The sequence below is a fragment of the Notamacropus eugenii genome, chromosome 2 (assembly GCF_028372415.1).
Source record: "Notamacropus eugenii isolate mMacEug1 chromosome 2, mMacEug1.pri_v2, whole genome shotgun sequence".
Lineage (NCBI taxonomy): Eukaryota > Metazoa > Chordata > Mammalia > Diprotodontia > Macropodidae > Notamacropus > Notamacropus eugenii.
In genome coordinates, this window is record NC_092873.1 from 430392337 (window position 1) to 430408342 (window position 16006).

A 16006-nucleotide genomic window follows, 5' to 3' on the forward strand; every position below is an offset into this window, starting at 1 on the left:
ATAAACGTAAATGGGATGAACTCGCCCATAAAACAGAAGCAGATTGCAGAATGGATTAAAAACCAGAATCCCACAATATGTTGTTTAAAAGAAACACACCTGAAGCAAAGAGATATGCATAGGGTAAGGGTAAGAGGCTGGAGTAAAATTTATTGTGCTTCAGCTGAAGCAAAGAAACCTGGGGTAGAAATCATGATCTCAGATAAAACAAAAATAGATCTAATTCAAAGAGATAAGGAATGAAACTATATCTTGCTGAAAGGTACCATAAATAATGAAGTCATACTAATGCTAAATATATTTTCACCAAATGGTATAGCATCTAAATTTTTAAAGGAAAAGTTGAATGAGTTACTGGAGGAAATAGATAATAAAACTAGATTAGTGGGGAACTTTAACTTTCCCCTCTTAGAACTAGATAAATCTAACCAAAAAATAAATAAACAGGAACACAAAAAATGCTGAAGAAAAGTAACACCCTAAAAACAGAGTAGATCAGAGAGTAAAAGAGGCATAAAAATCTAGTGAAGAGAAGAATGCCTTGAAAAACAGAATTGGCCAAATGGAAATAGATATACAAAAATTTACGGAAGAGAAGAACTTCTTAAAAAGTAGAATTGAAAGTAGAAGTGGGAAAAGAGGTACAAAAGCTCACTGAAGAAAATAATTCCTTAAAAGTTAGAACTGAACATGTGGAAGCTAATGACTTTATGAGACAAACAAAATCAAAAGAATTAAAAATAGAAGAAAATGTGAAATATCTCACTGGAAAAGTAGCTGACCTAGAAAATAGATCCAAGAGAGACAAATTTAAGAATTATTGAACCATCTGAAAATCATGATAAAAAAAAGAGGGCAGACATCATCTTTCAAGATAGTGTAAAGGAAAACCGTCCCAATATTCTAGAACCAGAGGGTAAAACAGAAATTGAAAGAATTCACTAATCATCTCCTGAAAGAGATCCCAAACTAAAAACTCCCAGAAATATTATAGCTAAATTACAGATTTTTCAGATCAAGGAGAAAAGAAAAAGAAAAATATATATAATTCCCAGGACTAGATGTATTCACAAGTGAATTCTACAGAACATTTAAAGAACAATTAATCCCAATACTAGATAAACTGTTTGGAAAAATAGACAAAGAAGGAATCCTACCAAGTTTCTTTCATGAAACAAATATGGTACTGACATCTAAACCAGGAAGAGCCAAAACAGAGAAAGAAAATTATAGACCAATTTCTCTAATGAATATCAATGCAAAAAAAAGTAAATAAAATTCTATCAAAGAGATTACAGCAATATATCACAAGAATCATACACTATGACCAGAATTTATACCAGAAATACTGGATTGTTTAGCATTAGGAAAATTATAAGCATAATTGACCATATCAATAACAAAACCAACAGAAATTAAACAGTTTAGATGCAGAAAAAACCTTTGACAAAATATGGCACTCATTCCTATTAAAAACATTAGAGAACATAGCAACAAATCGAGTTTACCTTAAAGTAAGTAATATTTATTTAAAACCATCAGCATTATCTGTAATGGGGATAAGCTAGAAGCCTTCCCAGTAGAAGCAAGGATGCCCACTGTCACCTCTATTATTTAATACTATACTAGAAATGTTAGCTGTAACAATAAAAGGAGAAAAAGAAATTAAAGGAATTTAAAAAAAATTAAAGGCAACGAGGAAACAAAACCATGACTCTTTGCAGGTGATATGCTGTTATGCTTAGAAAATCCTAGAGATTCAACTAAAAAACTACTTGAAATTATTAACAATTTTTAGCAAAGTTGCAGTATAAAAAATAAACACATATAAATCATCAGCATTTCTACATGTAACCAAAGAAGTTGAGCAGCAAGAGACAGGAAGAGGAATTCCATTTAAAATAACTGCAGACAATAGAAAATATTTGGGAGTCTATCTGCTAAGACAAACCCAGGAACTATATGAACACAATTACAAAGCACTTTTTACACAAATAAAGTCAGATCTAACTAAACAATTAGGAAAATGTTAATTGCTCATGGGTAGGCCAAGCCAATATAATGAAAATGACAATTCTACTTAAATTAATCTATTTATTCAGTGCCATATCATTAAAATCATCAACAATTATTTTATAGAGCTAGAAAAAAATAATAAAATTCATCTGGAAGAACAAAAACTCAAGGATATCAAGGGATTCAATGGGGAAAATAGTGTGAACAAAGGTGGTCTAGCAATGCCAGATCTCAAACTGTAGTATAAAGCAGTACTTATCAAAACAATCAGGTCCTCTTTAAGAACTAGAGTGTTGAATCATTGTAATGGATTATGTACGAATTACATTATAGTTAATGACTATAGTAATCTAGTATATGAGAAACCAAAAGATCCATGATGCATGGTGAAGCTACTAGAACCAGGAAAAAGGTATACACAGTAACAGCAATATTGTTCAATGATGAACTGTGAATGACTTAGCTATTCTCAGCAATACAATGATCCAAGACAATCCCAAAGGACAAATGATGAAGCATACTATCTGCCTCCAGAGAAGGAACTAATATTGTTTGAATGCAGGCTGAAACATGCTATTTTTCACTTTCATTTTTTTCCTTTACTTGAGTCTTCTTGTACAAAATGACTAATATGGAAATGTTTTATATAACTGCACAAGTATAAACTATGTCTGATTGCTTACTATCCCAAGGAGGGAGGAGGGAAGGGAGAGAGAGATAGAATTTGGAACTCAAAGCTTCAAATAAAAAGAAAAAGATTTGGATGAAGACAGAAATGGTATGCTTATTAAATCTGAGGATGGCATAAAGCTGGGTAGGAGAGCCAAAACATTGTATTACAAGGTCAGGATCCAAAAGGATTTTGACAGGCTAGAATACCTAGCCAAATCTAAGATGAATTTTAACAAGGGTAAATGTTCTATGCTGTTTTTTTTAAACTTTTAATCTGCTTCACAAGTATAAGATGGGGAGGCATAACAACAGTAATTCGTCTGAAAAAGATCTGAGAGTTTTAGTAGACTGCAAGTGCAATATGTGTCAACAATGTGATATAGCAGCCCAAAATAAAGTTAAGATTTTAGGCTGCAGTGTCTAGGAGTAGGAAGTAGGTAGGTGATAGTTTTTCTGTATTTGTCCAAGGCAGACCTCATATAAAATATTCTTTTTAACTCTGAGCAGCACACTATCTAGAGCAACACTTCTTAAACTGTGGGTTGTGCCTGCATATGGGATCACAAAAATTTGGCAATGGTAAAAGATTTCTGAACAAACAAAACCAAAAATTAATAAAAAATCAAATGTGTAATGAATCCGAGGTGTTTCTGGCAGCTCTTACCCATGTTGTATGGTGCAATTACATAGCAGCGTTGGTTCTAAACACAAAGCATGTGCACTTTCCACTGTGCATGTCCTCAGGTCACCTAATGCCAGCTAACACTGCTGAAACCTGAAAAGTAAAAAGAATTTAAGAAGCCCTGATCTAGAGGAAGGCAACCAGAATAGTAAAGAGGCTTGAGTTCAAGTCATAAGGGAATTATTTAAAGGAATGAGCATGTTAAGTTTGGAGGAGACCGATGGAGAGACGTAATAACTCTAGTGAAGGGCAGTCATATATATATATAAGAAGGAATAGACTTGAAATGGGAGTCATTTACATTAGCAGATTTCACCTCCACATAAAGGAAAAATTTCCCGACCATTTTCTTGTTGCTGTTTTTGAGTTGTTTCAGTCATATCCAACTCTCCATGACCCCGTTTGGCGTTTTCTTGGCAAAGATACTAGAGTGGTTTGCCATTTCCTTCTGCAGCTCATTGTACAGATGAGAAACTAATTAGAACTGTCCAAAAATAGAATATGTTACCTTGTGAAGTGATAGGTTCCCCTCTATAGAGTTCTTAAAACAAAGGCTGAATGACCATTGCCAGGTATTTTATGGAGTATATTCTTATTCAGGTAGGGATTGCAGATGTCCTCTGAGGTACCTACCAACTGATATTCTTTGACTCTATAGTATATATAGTCCAGTTTGGTTGGAATCTAGAGTATACAAATATTTGTAATGTGAAATGAATATGAAAACATAGATTGGAGCCAGATATGGATTCCCTCCCTTGAGTTAGGAAGCAATATTTCTTCTCCTTGTCTTTTGTAACAACAGAAATGATAATGAAGATGATGAAGGTGATGATGATGATGATGATGATGATGATGATGATGATGCCAGTCTAAGGAGTCTGTATTTTAACTGAGGACAATGGGGAATCAATGAAGATATTTGATTAGAGGACAGATATAGATAGAATCAAGCCTTACAAGGACTATTTGTCAGCCATGAAACAAAATTCTCTATTTTATTCTACAATGAGAAAAAAATACTATTTTAAACTCCACAATCACCAGAAGGACAAAGTTATCCTAAGGTCACACAGTTCACTTGGCATCTGTAGCAAATTTACCTTTTGCTGCTTGGTCTGTTTGGGCATTTCATTTTCAGCAGGATTGTTCCTGTCAACATCAAATGAAGGACTGTAGAGAAAGATTAGATTACACGTGATAAATTTTTTAAAAATTAAATAACTTAAGAGGCAAATAGTCAATACAATTTTAGAACAGACAAGCATCCTCATTTAAACCAAACCCCTTATTTTACAGATAGGAAGACTGAGGTATAAAGGCAAGTCGATCAGTGAGCATTGATTAAGTCCTTACCATGTGCCAAGCTCTGTGCTAAACACTGGAACTGCCTTTAAGGTGCTTGCACATATAAAAGAGAGCTGAAAAGGTGGGGATGGGTGAGTGGCCAGTGTGGGGTAAAGTCCTGATAAAGTCCTATGGAGATGAGTTAGCAGTGCAGCCTGGAGAGGGTTGGATATGAAATGACTTAACACAGTCATAGAATATGTATTAGAAAGGATCTCAGAGGCCATCTAATTCAACCTATGCCTGAAAAGGAGTCCTCACTCTAATGTACCTGATGAGTGGTTATTCACCTTCTATTGGAAGATCTCCAAGCATGGGGAATACATCACCTCTTGAGGGAGCCTTAAAAACAGCAAGCTAAATTTTCAGAATAAAATGAATCAAACCTACAAGAAACATTTGCCCGAGGTCACATAGTTAGTGAATAAATAAAGAAGTGAATAAATGCTTGTTCAATTGAAGTGGCAAAGTGAGAGAATTTGAATCCAGATCTCCTCACCCTAAATCCAAGGCTCTTTCCACCACAACATGCATATCTCTGGGCAGCATGAGACAAGTGTCAAATGAATGAAGAGAAAAGTTTAGCAGTTCAGAGGAGGTAAAGAGCACTGTAGGCTAGGGAGTTTTCAGTGGAAGAAGAGGAATTTAATGTGGGTCAGGGAAGCTGGGTTTGTATAAGCAGAAAGGATCACATATCTAGAGATCTTGAAGAGAACTCCATCTACTCCTCTTTTACAGATGAAGAAACTGAGGCTCAAAGAATTTAAGTGACTTGCTCAAGGTCACACAAGCAGCATGCATCAGGGGCTGGTTTTTAAATTCAGGTGTGCTAACTCCAGAGACAACACTTCGGGGTATGTTGCTAATTTTACTCATTTCAGCCTCTTATATCTTCCTTTGTAGGCTTTCGGCCAATAGCATCCTCCAGAAGCCATTGGGATTCTGAGCAGTTAAACTGTGTTGCTATCCATCCCTTTCCACTCCTTATCTCAAGGCTATCTTCACTGTCTTTTTGGCATGTCAGGCTTGAAATGTCTAGGAGAGCCCTGATCTCTTTCTTACTGTTCTCTCTTCCTTCATACCACCCCATTTTCTTGTCACCAGACTTCCAATCACCAGCACAGCCTCTAATCCAGCCAAGTCACATTTTCCACTCGTATGAAATGTTTCTTAAGGATTCAGTAGTTTGATTTATAATAATCATATCCAGTAATTCTCCTGTTGCAAATGCCAAGCCTTCAATGCGTGCTCTAACTTCTCAGATCTTTTCTCTCCCATTTTGAACCTGAAGGTGAAATTCACGCTAAGCCAAAAGGGGGCCTTTTGTATTCAACCCATGAAGCTTCTGAGACTTGAATACTGCTGCCTTTCTTTTCTCTCATTTTTTTTGTTTTGTTTTGTTTTCCTTCTTCACCTGATCAATACCTTCCCCTTCTGAAGCTGCACAACTGGCCTGGTTGCCATTCTCTCCTTGCGTTTGATTGGCTGTGAGGAGGGAGGTGAGAAAGGGGGTCAGAGACTATATTTAACCACAAAAATGATTCCTTCTCCTTTCCATGACCAGGGTCTTCCAGAGAGGCTTTGACATTTCAGAAGACTAAATAGCAAAAACAATTCCCATTTGTTAGGTGTTGGGAGCAGAGGGAAGAGGACACTGTTGGGGTAAAAGAAATGCAAACATCAGGCATTTGGTTCAGGTGTGGGTGCAGGCTCACAAATGCACTCGATGCTGTTTTCTCCATGAGATGCATGGAGTGAACATCACTGACAGATTTTAGTCTAGATTGGATCAACAGTTTATTCACCTGCTCACCAAGTTCTAACACCTCACAATTCTTCTACTTCTTGAGTTTTTAAACATAGACAGGGACTTAACTACTCAGGCAAATAGGGCTTTGCCTCAAGCACTAATATCAAAAGTGTGCTTTCTCCCCGTATGCACAATAGCATATAATATTCTACCTTTCTTCATGATTCTCCAGTGGTCCTCTCCCATGCATGCACTCTCCCAGTCAATACTCCCAAGATACCATGACCATAGTACACCTTCATCCAATGGCCCATCCCCCACCCTTAACCTTTAAATCATCAGCTTAGATATAGGAGGCATCTCAGAAGCTATCTAATCCAGTTTATGAATGAGGAAAGTGGGGAGAAGGGAGGAGGGAAAGGGAATAAGCATGTATATAGCACCAACTATTTGTCAATCTGCTGTGTTAGTCCTTCATTCTTGAGGAGGACCATGACATGAGGGAGCTGATGACATGATGTACTTGACTTTGATTTGAATGAGGGAGGGCTGTGCAGGTCACCAACCTCACCTTCTCCTCCAGAGCCATCTGGGTCCAGTGACCAGATGTTCATAAGGATGACTGGAGATGGCCCAGGATGCACTGGGAGACCCTGGCCCTTATTTGTCAGGCACTGTACAAAGCAATCAACAAATATTATCTCACTTGATTGTCACAACAATCCTGCAAGGTATGTGATGTCATTGTTGCAATTTTACAGGTAAGAAGACTGAGGCAGACTTAAATGACTTGCCCACATTCACACAGCTAGTAAATACTTGAGACCAGATTTGAACTCAGATATTCTTGACTCCAGGCCCAACATTCTATCCACTGGCCCAACTAGAAAGGCCCATAAAGGTTAAGTGACTTGCCCAAAGACACAGAGGTACTGTCAGAGGCAATAGCATAGGCAAGCTCAATGCTGAGATAAAACAGATCACTGAACTCAAAGGTCACTGAACAGTTAACAAAAGGAAGTTTAAGGATAGGCACCAAGGATACAAGAGTACTTAGCCTCTATGGATTGGAAACTCCTGTCCACATAAGGAAATTCAACCATTCATCAGAGCAGAGTGTGATGATTCATATTTTTCTGGCATCCATCAAGTTGGTGAGGCACCAACCTCACATGGGGGGTCATTTATGCCCTTAGATTACCTGGAGGTATAGTCAGCACAGCCAGAGGTCAGCATGAAACATAAGGGAAGCATAACCTCCACAGTATCCCTGACAAGTTAGTATCTTACTTGAAGACTTCCTGTGATGGGGAACTCTTTCTGCTTGGGAATGGTTTTAATGGTTAGAAAGTTTATCTTAGGGTAAAGAAGTTTTCCTTAGCACATACACTCCTTCATTCCTCCCTGGGCATCCTTCTTGGCTCTCCAGACTTCTTTCTCCACCATGACTCAGCAGTGTTCTCACTATAGATCATCCTGTCCCTGTGGTTTCATCCTCTGATTGGTTGGCTCCTCCAGGAACATCTATTTTAGGAAAGTGCCCAGGACAGCTAAGTTCACTCTTTCATTCTTCTCTGGGCTCTGCTTCTTACTCCCTGAATGCTTTTGCCCACCCTACCCCACCCCTATGTAGCTAGATGGCACATTGTATTGAGCACTGGACTTGGAATCAGTAAGACCTGAGTTTATTGACCTCAGATACTTATTAGCTTGACAATTCCATGCAAATCACTAACTAGTCTCTCTTTCTCTCTCTCTCTCTCTTTATCTCTGTCTCTCTCTCACCATTAGCCCAAATCTAACTCAAATTTCCATTTTTTCTCCTGACACTAGTACTGCTTCTATTCCACCCTCCAAACTAAACCCTCACATACCACCTCTGGGGAGAGCTAGGCCATGCATCCTGTATTTTCTGGGACCACGTATCATCATCCCCTCCCCAGCCATGTTCTACCCTGCTCCCAACAAAAATAATGGGATAAAAACCCAACCCATCAAGCATTTTCTGAGGGCTTGATCCATAGCAAAGTAAGAAATGCCAGCTGGGGTTATGTACAGTAGGGATTCTACGACTACTGAGACTGCCATAATGACTGTCAAGGCCTGGCAGAAACCTTGAAACACTGGCCAGTGGGGCTCTGGCAATACCACTGAATGGGTTCATATACCAGCCAGAGTGATATAACTGTTTCTAGGAATCTAAGAAATAGACAGTATGGCACTGGATCACCAGATGGCCTAATACTCAAAGCCATCATGATGATGCGCTCCACATGGAAGAGTGCAGAATGGCACATACTCCACTGTATTCTGGTACTATGAAAGGAAAATGTGTTGGAACAAATTAGTACACTGTTTCTTGGAAATGTGTCAACGTGGATGCGACCAACCACCAAAGTGTACATACTCTGAGTATCTATGAAATGGGATGAAGACATGAAGACTTTTATTACATGCTAATAAACCAACAGAGAACTACACCTAAGGGAAGCTTCATGGGGCCTCTACAAAGAAAGAAAAGGGCTGCCAGTACTAACTATGACATGCCCCATTGCCACAAGTGTTTTCTACATGTTTGGCTCACAACCACTGTCCCTTTGGTTTTAGACCACTCTCCTCAGAGACTTTCTTGTGTGAAGGGAGAACATGTGTTCAGTTTGGGGAGAATATTTTTGTAACTACTCTTCTTGCTCTATTTTCTCAGTAAAATCACTTTACTAAAAGGTAATTAAGTCTGACTGGCCAATTGTCAATAAAAAAAACACCAAATGGGGTTCGCTCATGTCAGTCCCTTAGGTTTACCCAGAGGATCCTAAATGCAGTAGCAGTCACCCTCTAAGGACTCAGCTGGTTAGTGCAAGTAGGAACTGAGGGATAATCCCAGAACAGGTGTGAGTTTCATATGCAACCTCATAACATTGAGTCAGATCTAGGGAAAAGCACTCCCTTAATTGTAACAAGTATCCAGACACCTATAGGACTCTCTAGGTTGTATCTCTAGGAGGTCTGATTAAAAAGGACCTTCTTTATTTTCTTGGCTTGCTAAAGCTTCTATCAGAATTCAGCCAGAAATGTAAGAGGGTTCCTGTTTGAAGTTTGGCAGAGTTTTTACCAGTGTTTTTCCCTGCTACTAGAAACATGAACTAATCTTACAATAAATATTCTTTTTTGCAACCATATTGTGTTTTTCATTGCCTTTATGACTTTGCAATTTGAACCCATACATGCATCAAGCTATATTTGCCATAACTAGAAGGATTGTGGGACCCTCAGGTCAAGGTCATGATGTTATTAGAGCAAAAAAATTACGAACTAAAAAAGAGGGAGGTAACATCAAGCATTCATTTAGTGATGGTGGCTGCCTCCTGCTGCCCAGGGACCTTTTACATAACTAGTTGGCTGATTTGTACCTTTGTGGTAGAGACCACACCCACATCCTGGGCAAAAATAGAAGAATTTGGGCTGAATTGAGCTGAAGGAAGAAGATGGTTTGAAATGGGTACTACTTACTATGCTCTGCCACATGCATGATTGTTTGATTACTGGATGGACTCTCACAGAGAAGGTCATCAAGGCTGGACAGAAAGAGGAGAAAGGGAAATCAGCCCCCTTCCTACTCATGATTAAGGAGCCTGTGGTGGTGGAGGGCTCAGGGTAGAACCCCTGAAGCTGGGTTGGTAGGCTTGATATAGAGTGACAGTAAAGTCATCAGCTGTTCAGAATGGGAGGAAGAAGAAAAGGAAATAGTAAAGGGATCTTTCAGAGGTCATCCTTGAGCTAACCAGAACTACTTGAGATTACATCAGACTGAATAACTGTCCAGCTAATTGTTCTGACACCTGAATGAAATAGAAGTCAAACAGAGCAGGCAGAGAAAGGGACAAGGGAAGTACCCAGTGCACATGTAGGATGGAGGGGACTGAGATTTGATGCCCCTTTCTTCATAGGAGGTGCTCCACTGAGTAACTGTCTTGTTCTGTCTTATCTGGGTTTTCTCTAAAAATCCCTATTAGAGATTGTTCAGTCATTTTTCAGTCCTGTCCAACTCTGTGACCTCATTTATGGTTTTCTTTGCAAAGATATTGGAGTGGTTTGCTGTTAGCTCATTTTACAGATGAAGAAACTGAGCCAAGCAGGGTGAAGTGACTTGCCCAGGGTCACACAGCTATTAAGTGTCTAAGGCCAGATTTTAATTCAGTTCTTTCTGACTCTAAGCCCAGTGCTCTACCCACTGGGTAGCTGCCCCTAGAGGGGATAGAGATAGCAAAAAAGAGGGTTGTAATTGTGTAGAGAGTATTCTTCTCTCACCAGGTTCTAATACATGGTGCCTTCAGAGGCATAATAAAGAGAGGCTGACCCTATCACGAGAGACAACCTGCATGCACAACCACAAAGGAATGAAGACCACCCTGGATCATCATTAGCTATATCCAGAGCTCAACTGCATACACAAAGTTTCCAAACTGTCAAAAAAAAGTCACTCATTATTAAAACTGCTTTATATATACAACTTTCTACTTAACCCACGTCCCATCACCACATCCACCAATTACAAACAAACTGGAGATCTATTAGAGTCCATTTTGTTCAAGGGGTGGACTGTAGGAGATGGTATTTGCAGAAGACTCTCTATGGAAAGATGGAATTGACACAGTGTTCTCTACTACTATTTGAACCTGGCCACCAGGAGCCTAACATTTTACATTAATTCAGCCATTTATGGCTTATTTATCCACAACAAATTTCTACTCAACCAACTAAGTCATATATTCTAGGGGTGGTCTGAATAAAGAGTGACTTCCATAATTAGTTCCTTAAAGATTCCACCCAAATAAAGCAAGTGATGCTGGAAGGTTCATGTAGCCATTTGCAGGTCTTTACCAGGACTTTCCCCACTTCTTTCTGGAATCCTAAGCTTATAGCATTCAGTCAAAAAATTTTCCTACTAGCTGTGGTTCTGATTGTCCTGGTAACAATGATTAGAAACCAGGTCTTTCAGGCTTTAGTGATCAATGTAGATTATTTAATAAAATAGAAAACATGCAATATGTTGCTACAGATTGTAAAAATTTAGCACCTACTGGTGTCCAGAATTATATCATTAATGGACTGAAAGATAACAAATCCCTACAGAACAAAACATTTGCCAAACTATCCCAAAAAACTCAATCAATAAGTTGTACCAGGACTGGAGCATTATCACACATAGAACTTTTGCCCACCATTACCTAGACATAACAATAATAAATCAAAACTTAAGAACAATATTTTAACAGATTTCACCATACCAAATGCTTATGATCTCCAAGCCACCAATAACAACAGAAAATCCTCCTTCAAACTACAGTCCTAGCAGATGATCAAAAATATGTGGAAAGAGAATGAGCTGTACATCATCCCTGTTATTCATTCTATTTCTTCTGAAGCTTTACTGAGAATATTTTCAGTAAGCTTACAAAAGACAGTCTACCACTTTAATTAATTAATTAATTTAAAAACTTGGTTGTTTCATCTACCCATGCAAAAGTTAGAGAAACATTAAATATAAAAGAAAAATAACAGGATAACAACTTACTCCAGGATCATTTTTTTCCAAACCCCACCAAAAAGATGAGAACAAGGTTATAGTAATACAATAAGCAGGTAGTTTATCAACCCATGAAACATTAAACATAAAATAATTTAATAATATATAATGATATAAAATAATAACAATAGGATAGTGACTTTTTTCAGGATCACTTCAATCTGAACTCCATCAGATAAGAGGATAATTTTTTCTTATATTAATAATAACTCTTCCCCTCCCCCATGAAACCAAACTTATTTTTCTTATCATGAGGGTTCAGTGGAAAAGAGAGGCAATTGCAAAGTAGACAAATACCTGCCAGGGTGACATAAGGTGGTCTCTCCATGTGCCCCAGGACAACTGTAGTTGCTACAAAAGCCTGGCAGGCATACTCCTAAGGACAAGTGTCAAACATTGCTGTGGGAGAAGCATCTTGAGAAAGCTACTGTCTGGAAGGCCTAGGGGAGAAACCATTGAAAGACTATATTAGTATCTATCTGGTATAGACTGTAGAAAACTTGAATACCATGTTGCAGGCAAAGAACACAAATCACTCAGGACACAAATCGTTAAACAAACATAAATCGGAAATTACCGATACCCTGGATCAACAGGTTTTTTTTTTTTTTAAGGTTATAGCAATATAAGTCAAAGTAATGCAAAGAACAAAATAATTCAATATAAATCAGGAACCATTCTATAGAATTTTAAGAAGGAACAAAATTGCAGGTGAGATCCCAGTGTCATTAGTATCTGATCTCTTAAAAAGGATGAGACTACAGCAATGATACTATGAAAGTAGTTATTTTCTCATCCTGTGCAACAGTTCACAGATTATAAGAACACTTTTTTTTCTGTGATAAAGATAATAATAACAAAATCATAAAAAGTCCTTCAAAGACCAAACTATCATCCTTGCCATGAGGGGTGGGAGAGTTGGGGTAGCAGTAACAAAGTAGATGAATACCAGCTGAGAAATGAGAGTGTGAAGAACTTCTGGTTGTTTATAGAATCAAAAGAAGTCCAACACAATGAAAGTCCAAGTAAAATAAAAACCGAGACAGCTTGTGTGCCATTACTACGATGAATGACAGAATGGTTATATCAAGGAAAGTTGCCAGAAGTTTTAACTTCTCTAAAAAACTGGAAGGTGGCAGATCCAGTTAGGAGCCATAATTATTGGCCCAAATGTTTCACAGTGGTGCATGAATTATTTACGAGTAAAACACTTAACCAGCTTCCTCTCTGATTTAATCTTGATCACATGCTTCTTAACAGAAGGTATCCCATATTTATTACCAAAAGTTGAGAATACCAGTGACCATTCCAAATACAGGCCAATCATACATTTATACTTGTACTTATATTGCTGGGGGGGGAAACCGTGAACATTTATCAGAAAACAATGAATTGAATGAGGAGCAAAATCTGTGAGCCAAAAATTCCCAGGTGTACAAAGAGCAAGACCTGATCAGTTCAGTGATTATGGAACAAGCCACTTACAAGCTTTGTAATGTATATACACCACTTTTATTGATTATTGCAAAGCCTTTAACTCAGACAATTTTCATGTACTGGAAATACATAAATTAGATCTAAGAATAGTGAACTAGGTCATCTGACTTCAAATCTCTTGTCCTTTTGATTGTGTCACAATGTTGATCACAAACACAAAAGTAAGAGAGAAACTGCCCACAATGAACTTATATTTTACTGTGGGGATAAAGGACCCCTCCCCCCCCCACATATTAAATAAATGCTGAATGATTTTATGGTGGATCATTAGCCTCTGGGGGTATCAGGAAAGGCCTTTTAAAAACAATTTTCCATGTGGACATGAAATACTCTATCATTCTCACTGAACTTGAGTCTCATATATTTGCTATACCTGAATAAACTATGAGTGCAGAACTGAGTCAGAAGGATGGCACGGTGGCTAGTACATTGCAGGTGGAGTAAGAAATACTTGGGTTCTGTCCTTTCCTTAACGTTTCCCAGATATATTCTGAGCCTCTATTCCCTTTATCTCTAAAATGACATCATTGTTTTTGAGTTGTTTCAGACTGTTCGTGACCCAACTTGAGATTTTCTTGGTCAAGATACTGGAGTGATGTACCATTTCCTTCTCCAACTTATTTTACAGATGAGAACACTGAGGCAAACAGGGGGTTAAGTGATTTGCCCGGGGTCACACAGCTGATAAATATCTAAGGCTGGATTTGAACTCAGGTCTTCCTGATTCTAGATTAGGCGTTTACTGTGCCACCTGAGACTGTAATAAATGCTCTCTAAAGTCCCTTCTAGCACTATTATCCTAATTTCACTAATATTCTCTTAGTCTTTGCAAAGGAAAGCAGATGCAAAGGAAATAAACCTGGATTCCAAGTCAAGAGATCAATCGATCCAAAAACATTTTTTAAGTCCTTACTATGTACCAGGTACTGTGCTATAATAAGGCACTGGCTGTAATAACGGCTTCAGTCTGGGCTAAGCTAGTGATCTAAGAGAAGTCCCTGCAATTCTCTAAGCCTCCATTTCTTCCATAATAAAGTGTTGGGGTTCAACCCGGTCATTTCAAAGGAGTCTTTCAAAAGCTGCATCATGATCTCTCCACATCTCTCTTGGGAGCAAGGGGAGCACTTGGACTAACTTTTTGACAAGTTCAAGACTCTTTGTGTATTCCTTTCTTGAATGTGAGAATCCAAAAAGCAGAACGAGCTAGAGACTGGAGAATAGGTGAATATATAATGATAAAAGTTAGCATTATATATATGCTATATATTATTATTATTATCTATAGTGCTTTACTGCTATATATAATAAATTATACGTATATTATATATAATATACGTGTTATATATAATATAATATAATTATATACGTATAACATATATAGTGCTTTAAGGTTTGCAAAGCACCTTACAAATATCATCTCATTTGATGCTCACAACAACCTGGGGAGTTAGAGGATAAAATAGAGGATACACAGAAGATAAGTTACTTGCCCAGGGTCACCTAACTAGTATCTAGAGACTAAATTCGAATTCAGGTCTTCCTGACTCCAAATCCAATGTTCTATCCAATGTACCACCTAGAGAATCATGGCTATTCCCCCAACCTGCTTTACAGTAGCATAATACGAGCTGGGCACATAAGGCATAGTCAATGTGTTAGAATCCTAGAATATTTGGAGGCTGGAGAGGATCTTAAAAATCAGTTAGTCCACCTTCACTCATTTTACAGTTGAAAAAATGAGGACCAGAGAGGTCAAATGATTTCCCTAGGCTACGCAGTGAAGTGATGAATGCCGGACCAGGAGCTAAAACCCAGGTCTCTTGACTTCCATCCCAGGGAACTTTCTATTCATACCACCTCTAGCCTTTCCAGAAAATTTAACTGAAGTGAGTTTGCAAATGGTTTCTTTATGCCTACTGGGAGTTCCCAGGTATAAGTAGTAACCAAAAAGGAATACAGACACACTGAGGCCTGAGGGAGACAGGATAAAAGAGAGGCTGGTGCCAGTAGTCCTCTATTTTTATCAGAGTCTTCTACAGGATTAAGAGGTGGGCTGTTCCAAAGAAGCTCTGTCTATTGCAGATGTTTCTGGGGGAGTCCTAATTGACGGCTGAGACCCTTGGTCAGACTCCCATGTGGCTCCTCCAATGTTAGCCTTACTCCTCACTCTGATGGATGACCTAGCATAGAACCTATCGTATGGTGTTACATTGCACTATGGGGTCTAATCCAATATGATGTGCAGCCCTGAATTATGCCAGGGCACAGATCCAAAGGCTTCCAAAGTGGCTTTATTTCTAAAAATTTAAGAAGGGCCCTCAGGGTTTGGTAGGAGCAAGGAAGTTGTGGAGGGTTTTACCCCTCCCTACCACCAATCAATCATTCTCTAATAGACATTAAATATTACAACAACCTAATCCCTGATGTCCTAATGTCTTTTCTGCAGCTAAGCCAA